Source organism: Ursus maritimus, unplaced genomic scaffold, assembly GCF_017311325.1.
Source record: "Ursus maritimus isolate PB19 unplaced genomic scaffold, ASM1731132v1 scaffold_2, whole genome shotgun sequence".
Taxonomy (NCBI): Eukaryota; Metazoa; Chordata; class Mammalia; order Carnivora; family Ursidae; genus Ursus; species Ursus maritimus.
Genome location: NW_024424452.1, coordinates 8,758,084 through 8,766,507, shown reverse-complemented (window position 1 = coordinate 8,766,507; position 8,424 = coordinate 8,758,084). Strand labels below are relative to the sequence as shown.

The 8,424-nt window shown below is 56.4% G+C and overlaps 1 protein-coding gene and 1 long non-coding RNA gene across 4 annotated transcripts in view; one reads left to right on the top strand and one right to left on the bottom strand.

The window, feature by feature from the left end:
• ORAI2 (ORAI calcium release-activated calcium modulator 2) overlaps positions 1-2,285 on the bottom strand; it is a 9,235-nt gene extending 6,950 nt beyond the window's left edge. For both annotated transcript variants that reach the window (XM_040634897.1, XM_040634898.1), the window contains exon 1: positions 2,140-2,285. The gene's annotated coding sequence lies outside the window, so the exon portion shown is untranslated. The remainder of the gene's footprint in view (positions 1-2,139) is intronic.
• A 137-nt stretch (positions 2,286-2,422) lies between these two features.
• LOC103670137 overlaps positions 2,423-8,424 on the top strand; it is a 28,278-nt gene continuing 22,276 nt past the window's right edge. For both annotated transcript variants that reach the window (XR_005835976.1, XR_005835975.1), the window contains exons 1-2: positions 2,423-2,546; positions 5,353-6,072. This is a non-coding gene — a long non-coding RNA (uncharacterized LOC103670137). The remainder of the gene's footprint in view (positions 2,547-5,352; positions 6,073-8,424) is intronic.

Genomic DNA, 8,424 nt, shown 5'->3' with positions numbered 1-8,424 from the left:
TACCAGGGTCAGCGGCTGCGGGAACGTGCCAAATTCGATCAAGCCACGTTAATCTCTGAAAGGGTTCTATGGGAAGGTCCTGGGGGTGGGGAAGAGCTCTTTTGGGGTGCCTTCCTCTTTGTTCTCTGCCAGGCTGCAGAAGTGTAGCTTTTACTGGCCAATAGGACCCTGGGGAACAGTTCTGTGCTCTTCTATGTCTGCCAGGGGATACCAATTACTAGGTCATTTCTAGGAACGTCGACGCGGGAGCCGTGGTCACCCTGCCCCCCACCCACGTCTGCAGCCAGAGGCACTGCTTTGAGCACTTCCATCACTGGAACGTCCCTTCCTGCGGGGAGAATCCAGAGAAACACTGTTCACTAACTAACCCATCCCTGAACTCCAAATAATTGAGAACGGCATCATCTGGAAATTCACTTTTCCTCTCTTCTTCTCCCACACGTCACAGAAGTGAGCCGACAGGTATGAGGACAGCATAGGGCCATGTGGATGGGTGACAGGCACAACCTTTGCCCTCTCAGGGTATCCGTCCTCTAAACTCCATCCAACAGATGCTTACTGGGCTCTACGGTCAGGCTGCGTTTGGTACTTAGGCATCAAAGATGGAAGTGGTGAGGATCCTGTGAGTTCCTTCAAGGAACTCTGCCCAGTGGGGGAGCAGCATTAGCGGGGGATTCTCACCCGGTGAGCTAAATGCTGCTTTAGTGGAGGGGGTGTGAGGGCCAAGGGAGCAGAGGAGGGGCTGGCTGCCTCAGCCTCGGGAAGGGAGAAGATCCCTGTTGGGGAGCAAGAACATAAGTAGTAAAGGCAGCACTAGCGAAGAGGGACCCTTCCTGGAGAGGAGACACTGCCCGCAGGGCAGGGTTCTGAGAGGCAAGGGGACGTGGCAGGAAGGCTGGCTGCAGCAGGGGTCACGGAAATGTGGGGGGAAGGCAGGATATGGGATGTGTGTGGAGCCAGAGGCAGCCCCGGCAGCAGGAATGCGCTGGACCCTCTGGAGGCGCCGGGCTGCAGGGGCTTTGAAGGAACCGGGGTCAGGCTGCTCTGGGTGTCCACTGAAACGGCTGGCCGACTGGGAGGGGCAGCAAGGACTGGGAGCCTCCAAAGGGGTAAAGGCAGAGTGTGGGGTGAAGAAGCAGGAAGCCCAGGGCCCATCAGTGGTTATGGGCTCAAGTTGGAGAGGAGATGGAGGGCTTTGGGGGCAGTGAGGTCAGACACTGGCCTCTGGGCAGTGCCTAGGCAGTCTCAGCCCTGCACATGTCCTCAGAGCGGCAGGGAATGGAAGGAAGGGAGGGCTGTGCATCTGCTTGGAGCCTGGGTCTTGAGGCAGGCCTGTGGGTCCCGGAGATAGAGAGGCCACTTCCTGCTGAGGGAGCAGCGCGGACGGATTCACATGCATTCTAACGGTCCCAGCCCCAGTGCCCTACCTTGTGCCAGGCCTCCTCCCCCTACCCTGGGGAGAGGCAGAGTCTGGTCTACACACTCCCGGATGGGGTAGGGGGTGGGGTGGGGAGGGGCAAGATGGAACCGGACATCTCTGTCAGGTGGCAGACGCTCCAAGAGGTGCTCTCTTGGCTAAACTTTGCAGGGGATTTTTGTTTTTTATATATAAGGGGCAGTCACAGAAAAAAGCTCTTGTAGAATAACCGTGACTCTCTAAAGATGAGCTATTCTCCTTGGCAGGCCTGTCTGAAACATTTCCACGGGGTAGGTTTGGGGTTTGCCTGTCTTAACTTCCTTTAAACATCTGGGGCATGAGCAATGGCGAGTCTGTTTCTGACTCGGTCTTTGTCACACCCGCGGTGGGGGGGGTGGTGCACAGCCCCCACAGGGGTCTCCCAGAGGCATCCACCTGCATTTGTCCCTTCCCCTAGGGAAGCTTCAGTTGCCGCAGGATCCGCACTCCGTCCCCCGTCCCCAACCTCCGAGCCTTCTCAGCGCTGCACCCCGCCCAAGGATCTCATGGGGTTGGGGCCACCTGGCCACCCTCCAACCCCGCAGCCACCCCATCCCAAGCTTGCCCAGGAGAAAATCCATCCCCTCCCCCCATCGAGTATCCCGGTGCAATTCCGGTCGGTCCCCCAGCAGGGCGGGGTACCCCGACACACACCCCGCCAACCCTCCACGGCGAGCACTCACCAAGCTGCTCTGCCTGTCCACCCGGCTGCGCTCCGGCTCGGGCTTGCGGCAGGCGGCGTGGCCGTGTTGCCCTGTGGCCCCGTGGCCCGGCCGGGGCGCTGAGCACGGCCCCCTCCCTCCTTCCTTGCGTCCCGCCAGGTCCCCCCCCCCCCGGCCCCGCCCCCGCCGGCTGCCCCGCCCCCGCGGGCCACCGCAGCCGCTGCCAAGGCAACGGCGCGCCGCCGTCACGTGGTTGGCCCGTGGGGGCGCTACGGGCCACGTGACCTGACAGGACGGGAGGGGAGGGGAGGGGAGGGAAAGGAAAGGGAGGGGCGGGACTCGCTGCCCCTCTTGGGGGACCCCCGCGGTGTGGGCCCGCTGGTCAGGACCACACGGGCCGGAAGCCTGGGAGCGGAAACCGGCAAAAGGTGCGCATCTCTCCCGTTCCCCGGGCGCGCCGTGGGCCACAGTGAACACGGTTGGTGCGGCGGCGAAGGGGGCCGGAAGCCTGGGCATCCCTCGCTCTCACCGCGCCCTGCCTTATCCCCCAGCCGTGCGGGCAAACGATGCGGCTGCCCTTTATCTGGTCTGGGTCTGGACAACAGGTCCAGGGCAGGGTGAGCCCTGCTTGGCCCGTGTGTGGGTCTGAGGACCCAAAGAAAGCACGGAGTCCCCAGGGTGACCCCCAAAGGATGCCCAGGACTAGCCATGGGCCTTGTGGATGGGTGGGGAAAGGCCAGGAGGGCACGCCCTGCGGGGAGAGGGAACAGGTATCCCATTGTCAGGCCACAGGGCCGGCGGGGTGAGGTGGCTGGAGTGGGGAAAAGGGCTCCGTTTGGGAAGGGTTCCGGCAGCCACACCCGTTTGCCAGGGTGGACCGTGGCGCTGTGCAGAGCGCACAGGAGCTGGTCAGGTGGTCACCAGGACTGTAGCCGTCCCCTCCGCCCACAGGCCCAGCGAGACACGCGGGGTCCTAACCCTGGTGCAGCTCGCTTGATCCCTGATGAACGTCCCCTGAGCTGTTCTACTGAGCTATTCAAACAGGAACATTCTTTTCAGGAAGTGCATACGAATAATCAACTAAGAGGCTAGATGGGTTCCTATCAAGCCCTGTGCCAGAAGGCCCCTCACAGTCCTTCCTGCGTGCCCTACATAGGATTTTTCCATCTGTCACAACACTATCCGACAGTGACACATTTATCCAAATGAAAGAAAAATTCCACTCATGTCAACCAGTCCAAGTTTTCTGACAACTGTAAGAAGGGAGGTGAACGGATGTCAGGCCAAATCCATTTATCTCTCAAGATGTATTTTAGAGGCCGTTGCTGAGAGCCAGAATGACACCTTTTAATTCAGGAAGACACTTAAAAACAGACCACAGTCTAGGAAAATCCCAGGGTCTGATTACTGACCCTCCGCCCAACACACACGCACACACATTACAGATGGCTATAGGAAAGCGATCGTTTGAATTTCAGGGGGGCAGAACCCTCAAAAACCAATCACTCTTTATAAAATGATCTGGAAAACAGGAAGGAACACTTTCTAAACTAGAGTCATTGCATCATAGATGACCATTTTTTCCACAACAGAATCACTTGCTTAATTTTTCACCCTTGGAGTCTGACTGCACATCCTTTCGAAAGCTTCCGGTGCCAGTGAGTGCTGCCTCCACCCGCAAGCACACTTACCCAGCATGCCCAGACAGAAGCAAAATCTAAGTCATCATCACCAGTGCTTTTTGGAGCCAGTTTCCTAACCAAACACAGAGAATGGCTTTCTCCCCCCACCCCCCAGAAGATTAAGGAAGGCGCCAGCACCATGCTGAACGGAGAGGAACAGTTAGAATACTAATAGTTGGAGGGACTCTCAGGTGCACAACTACACAGAGGAAGAGGGTCCGGGCAAGGCGCATGGCTGCCAGCTACCCAGCTGGCATGTCTGGGTGATAGTTTGGGCTGTGATTTCCTGAGTAGTTTGGCCACGGCAAGTTGCTCCTTCTCCTCAGGCCTCAGTTTGAAAAAGACCAGTTCTCCGTGGCCCATCCCAGGGGCCGATCACGTTCTGGTCTTCCCCATCAATGCCCACCCTCATTCAGTGAAGACCGCGGCCCCTGCTTTCCTCTTCCCTGGTTCTTCTCATCCGCATGGCCGCTCAGCTGCTCTGGACAATGTATCCAGTCCCCTGACAGTTCTGTCCCCTTGGCCATTGACTCCTATGGCTAGTCCTTGTCACTACCCTTTAGATCTTCAATTCGCACCTCCCAGGCTGCCTCCTAGCCTGTGCTGAGACCAGCCCCCCCCATGCCTCTCTTCCCAATCAGCCTGACCCCTTCCGACCTCTCCTGCCACCGCCTTCCCCCACTTTACGCCACACTTCTCAAGAGAGCTGTCATCGCCACTTCCTTCCCAGCCCTCTGCAGCCCGCTGCCGCTGTGATGCTAACTCCAGGACAGAGTTCAGCTGTGCCTTCCTCCCATCTAGAAACAACTCTCTTTCTTGTTCTGGTGCCCTCACTTCTTTTTTAACCTGTGCAGTCTCCCCCTCTGCTGTCTGTCCCCTAGATGTGGGTGTTTCCCCACTTCCCTTCCAATGGGTCCCACCCACTCCCCTTGTTTCAAGGAGACTGTTGACTCCAAATGGTCACCTCCAGCCCAGATCACCCCCAGCCTGGTAGGGTGCGTCCCAAGGCCCCCCTCGCCACACTCACAGCTGAATTCCTCATCTTTCCTCACCTGCCTGCCCTACCTCCTGGGTCACCTTTCTCAAGGAGTTCTACCAGCCACCCCGCCGGTGACATTACAGATCTGTCATTCCTGATTCCTCCTGTCCCCATCCAGTCCTGTGAACTCTCCCGTTTCTCCCTGGTCCCACTGGTCTCACGCTAATTCAGGCCCTCACCTCTGCTCTGCATTCCTGCAAGAGCCTTCCACCTGTCCCCTTTCCATTTAGTTTCCACACTGCAAAGTGGCAAAATTCCTGTCTCTCTAACCCCCTCCAGCCCTTCAGTTCTCCCTGCGGCGTTAGATCAAGACCAATCCCCTTTACTAGTTACTCAGGCCATGACAGGGCATCTGCTACTAATCCCTACTCAGCTTGCTTTCTTAAAACTGCTGTGAGCTACCCAGCTCAGCTCAGCCCTGCCCGCATCCCGGAGGCCTGGGTCACATGCCACGCTGCACCCTGTGCTACGCGCCACCGCACTGACCTTTCTCTTGTTTGTGTCTCTTATCAGATCTGGAGCTCCTTCAAGCCCAAGGCCTGCACCCTGCTCACCATCACCCCCACTGCTGAGCCAAGGACACTTAGGAATCCTTCTGATTAAGCTTTTGGTCCTTAATCGGTCCATGGTCAAACAAACATTTGCTCTATTCTGTGGAATAAGAAAACTGAAAACTGCCTCAGGACCTGCCCCGCGGTGTTGTCTTCACAGAAATATATTAAGATATGGCATATTGTAGCTCACTTTAGTCACGTGTGCGCCAGCGAGGAGACATAAATGAGCTTCCACAGGGGAGGAGAAGGCGCACCTGTTTCCAGCGCCGCCGCCGAAGTTAACAGTGCTCTCCCCGCTCTCCTTCCAGGCAGCCTGGAGACCGAGTTATATTCCTATTTCTGAAAGTTGACAATACATCACTCCTCTAACTCAACTGAGTAATTGGCTTTTTCCAAAAAGATACATGTCAAAACAGGAAAGGAAACTTGAACTAGTACCAGTCCTCGACAGGTTCCAAACCAGTGTTTCTGAAGGTACCGGGGCGCCTGCGGCAGAAGCTGCCGGGGGCCTGTCTGAAATGCCTGAGCTGCGAGGAGTCGGCCTCCGGGACGCGGCCCGGCAGTCTGGACGTCTGAGGCGAGCTCTGCTGCCGTGGGGGCATCACGTCCGCCGTCTCCAGCACACACGGCTAACTGCGCCATCTGCTCAGGCTCCTCCTGGACAGAGGCCGTTTTCCAGGTCAGAACAACTTCCCTGCTCGCTTTCAGGCGCTGAGATTTGCTCAGTCACAAAACTGGACATCACTGAGCACCTGTGATGTCCCAGGCCCTGTGCTGGCCCTAGAGGTACAGCAAAGAACAGGACAGGCAGGTCCTCGCTCTGGTGGCGCTCAGAGTTGAGTGGGGGATGTGAGGGATGCTGGTGTGGCAGGGTGCTGACCAGTAAACAAAAGATGGGTGCCAGGAAGACAGGGAAACAGAACAGGGTGGGTGGAAAGCCGAGGCCCAACAGCACAGCAAGAGGCAGAGCAGGAGTGAGGGGAGTGGGACACGGACCTGGGCTGAGGCGAAGGCTCCAATGGGAAGCTGAAGCCGCAAACTCAGACTTCAGTGAGGGTGGTATTTAAAGCCATGGGTCAGATAAGATCTCCTGGGGCCTGAGTGTTGACCATAAAAGGCAGTGTACGGGGTCACCCTAACGTTTAGGGTTTGAGCAGAGAAGCAAGGCAGGGCGAGGCAGAAAGAAAGGCAGGAGGCAGTACTGTCAGGGATGCTAAGGGTGTCGGCTTCTAAATAATACAGGTGCCCCCAGGGGCTGGATGTGGCAACACTGAAGGCTTTCAGTGGGATGATGGGGATGAAAACTTGGGCGAGGTGGAAGCAAACACAGAGAACTCTCTGGAAGTTGGGCTGAGAAGGGAGGAGATAAATGGGGTGGTGGTTTGCAGGAGAGCCTGGAGCCGGGGCTTTGCTCTGCTGTCGCACATGGAGCTGCTTGCTGGGGGGCAGGGGGTGCGCACCTGGCACTGTACCTGGAGGGCAGGCAGGTCCGGTGGATGAAGAGGTGGGGCATGAGGACTCAGCCCGAACCTCTGCTCTCTTTCTGGTCTGGGAGCCACTTACCCGCTAAGGGGGAGAGGGCCGAGAAAGGACATGTAAAGGCACCTTTTAGATGGTGGGAGATGAACACAGTAGGGAAGACCTAAGGATAGGTGGGGAGTGCTGGTTCCCTCCCATGTGACTTCTCTGGTCCTACATTCAAAGTGGGACTGAGGAGTCCAGCTCCCGATCCCCCAGGTGAGATAAAGTACTGTTCGCACAGACGATACACCAGCAGTGAGGTACAATCCTTGCTTTAGGAAACGCTGCTCTCCAGAAGGCCAGGCTTGCTCACTCGCGTTCCCTCCCTCTCCAAACACGTGCACAACTGGTTCTTATGATTCATGGTAGTCATGTTCTGTAAAGTCACTGTGAGCGCTGACTGCTGATTAGTGAATACTGAACCACTGCTGCTTGGGGAAACGGTATTTCTGTGACCCCCCCCACCCCGTCACATCAACCGATCGACACATAACCTTGTTTTATGTGTATTGTTTACAAACACGTTCGTAGGGGGCGCCTGGCTGGCTCAGTCAGAGGAGCATGTGACTTTTTAAAGTTTATTTTATTTTATGGGGGGAAGGGGACAGGCAGAGGGAGAGGGAGACTCTCAAACAGCCTCCGTGCCAGGGGCTCGATCCCACGACCCTGAGATCACGACCTGAGCGGAAATCAAGAGTCAGATGCTTAACCGACTGACTGAGCCACCCAGGTGCCCTGAGCGTGCTATTCTTGATCTGGGGGTTGTGAGTTCAAGCCCCATGTTGGGCATAAAGATTACTTAAAAATAAAATCTTAAAAAATAAAAAAAACCCCAAAATAAAAACACGTCAACGAACTGGCAGCCAGCGGCACTGTAACTCACGCCTGAACGGAGCTCATCTAAGGCACACCCGGCCTTCTTGCGTTTAGGACACTAGACAGTACTGTGAGTACTATGCTTCGGGGCCATTTTAAAATGGCAATATCATCAAGGAAAAGCAAAAAATGCAAAAAAACCTGCCATGAAATAGACAAGTTTGAGCTGAACAGGAAGGCAGGGAACTGCCTTGTTTGAACTCAGCTGGAAACACTGCATTAGGCAGCTCGCATTTTTCACCACTCTGTGCATGTCTGCAGGTGACCGCAAAAGCACCGCAAGTACTCATCCTGGGGTTACCAAGTGTTAGCGAACAGGTGAATTCACGAACACGGAACTGTGAACAGTAAAGGGCAACTATATTTAAAACTATTAGATATGTTGTTACATGTGCGCGCGCACCAGGAGCTTACTGAAGGAGCGGGCTTCAGCCTACAGCTCTGGCACCAGAAGAGAGGCACCGGGCCTCCCCGCCCAGCAGGTCTGGGCCACACACAGCTTCTCCCCAGAGCAGCACAGCACTTCGGTGCAGGGGCCGGAATGGTGGATTCTGGGAGTCACATTGCTGGGGTTCAAATGCTAGCTAGCTCTGTCCCTTACTTGCTGGGTGACCCTGGCAAGTCTCCAGACCTG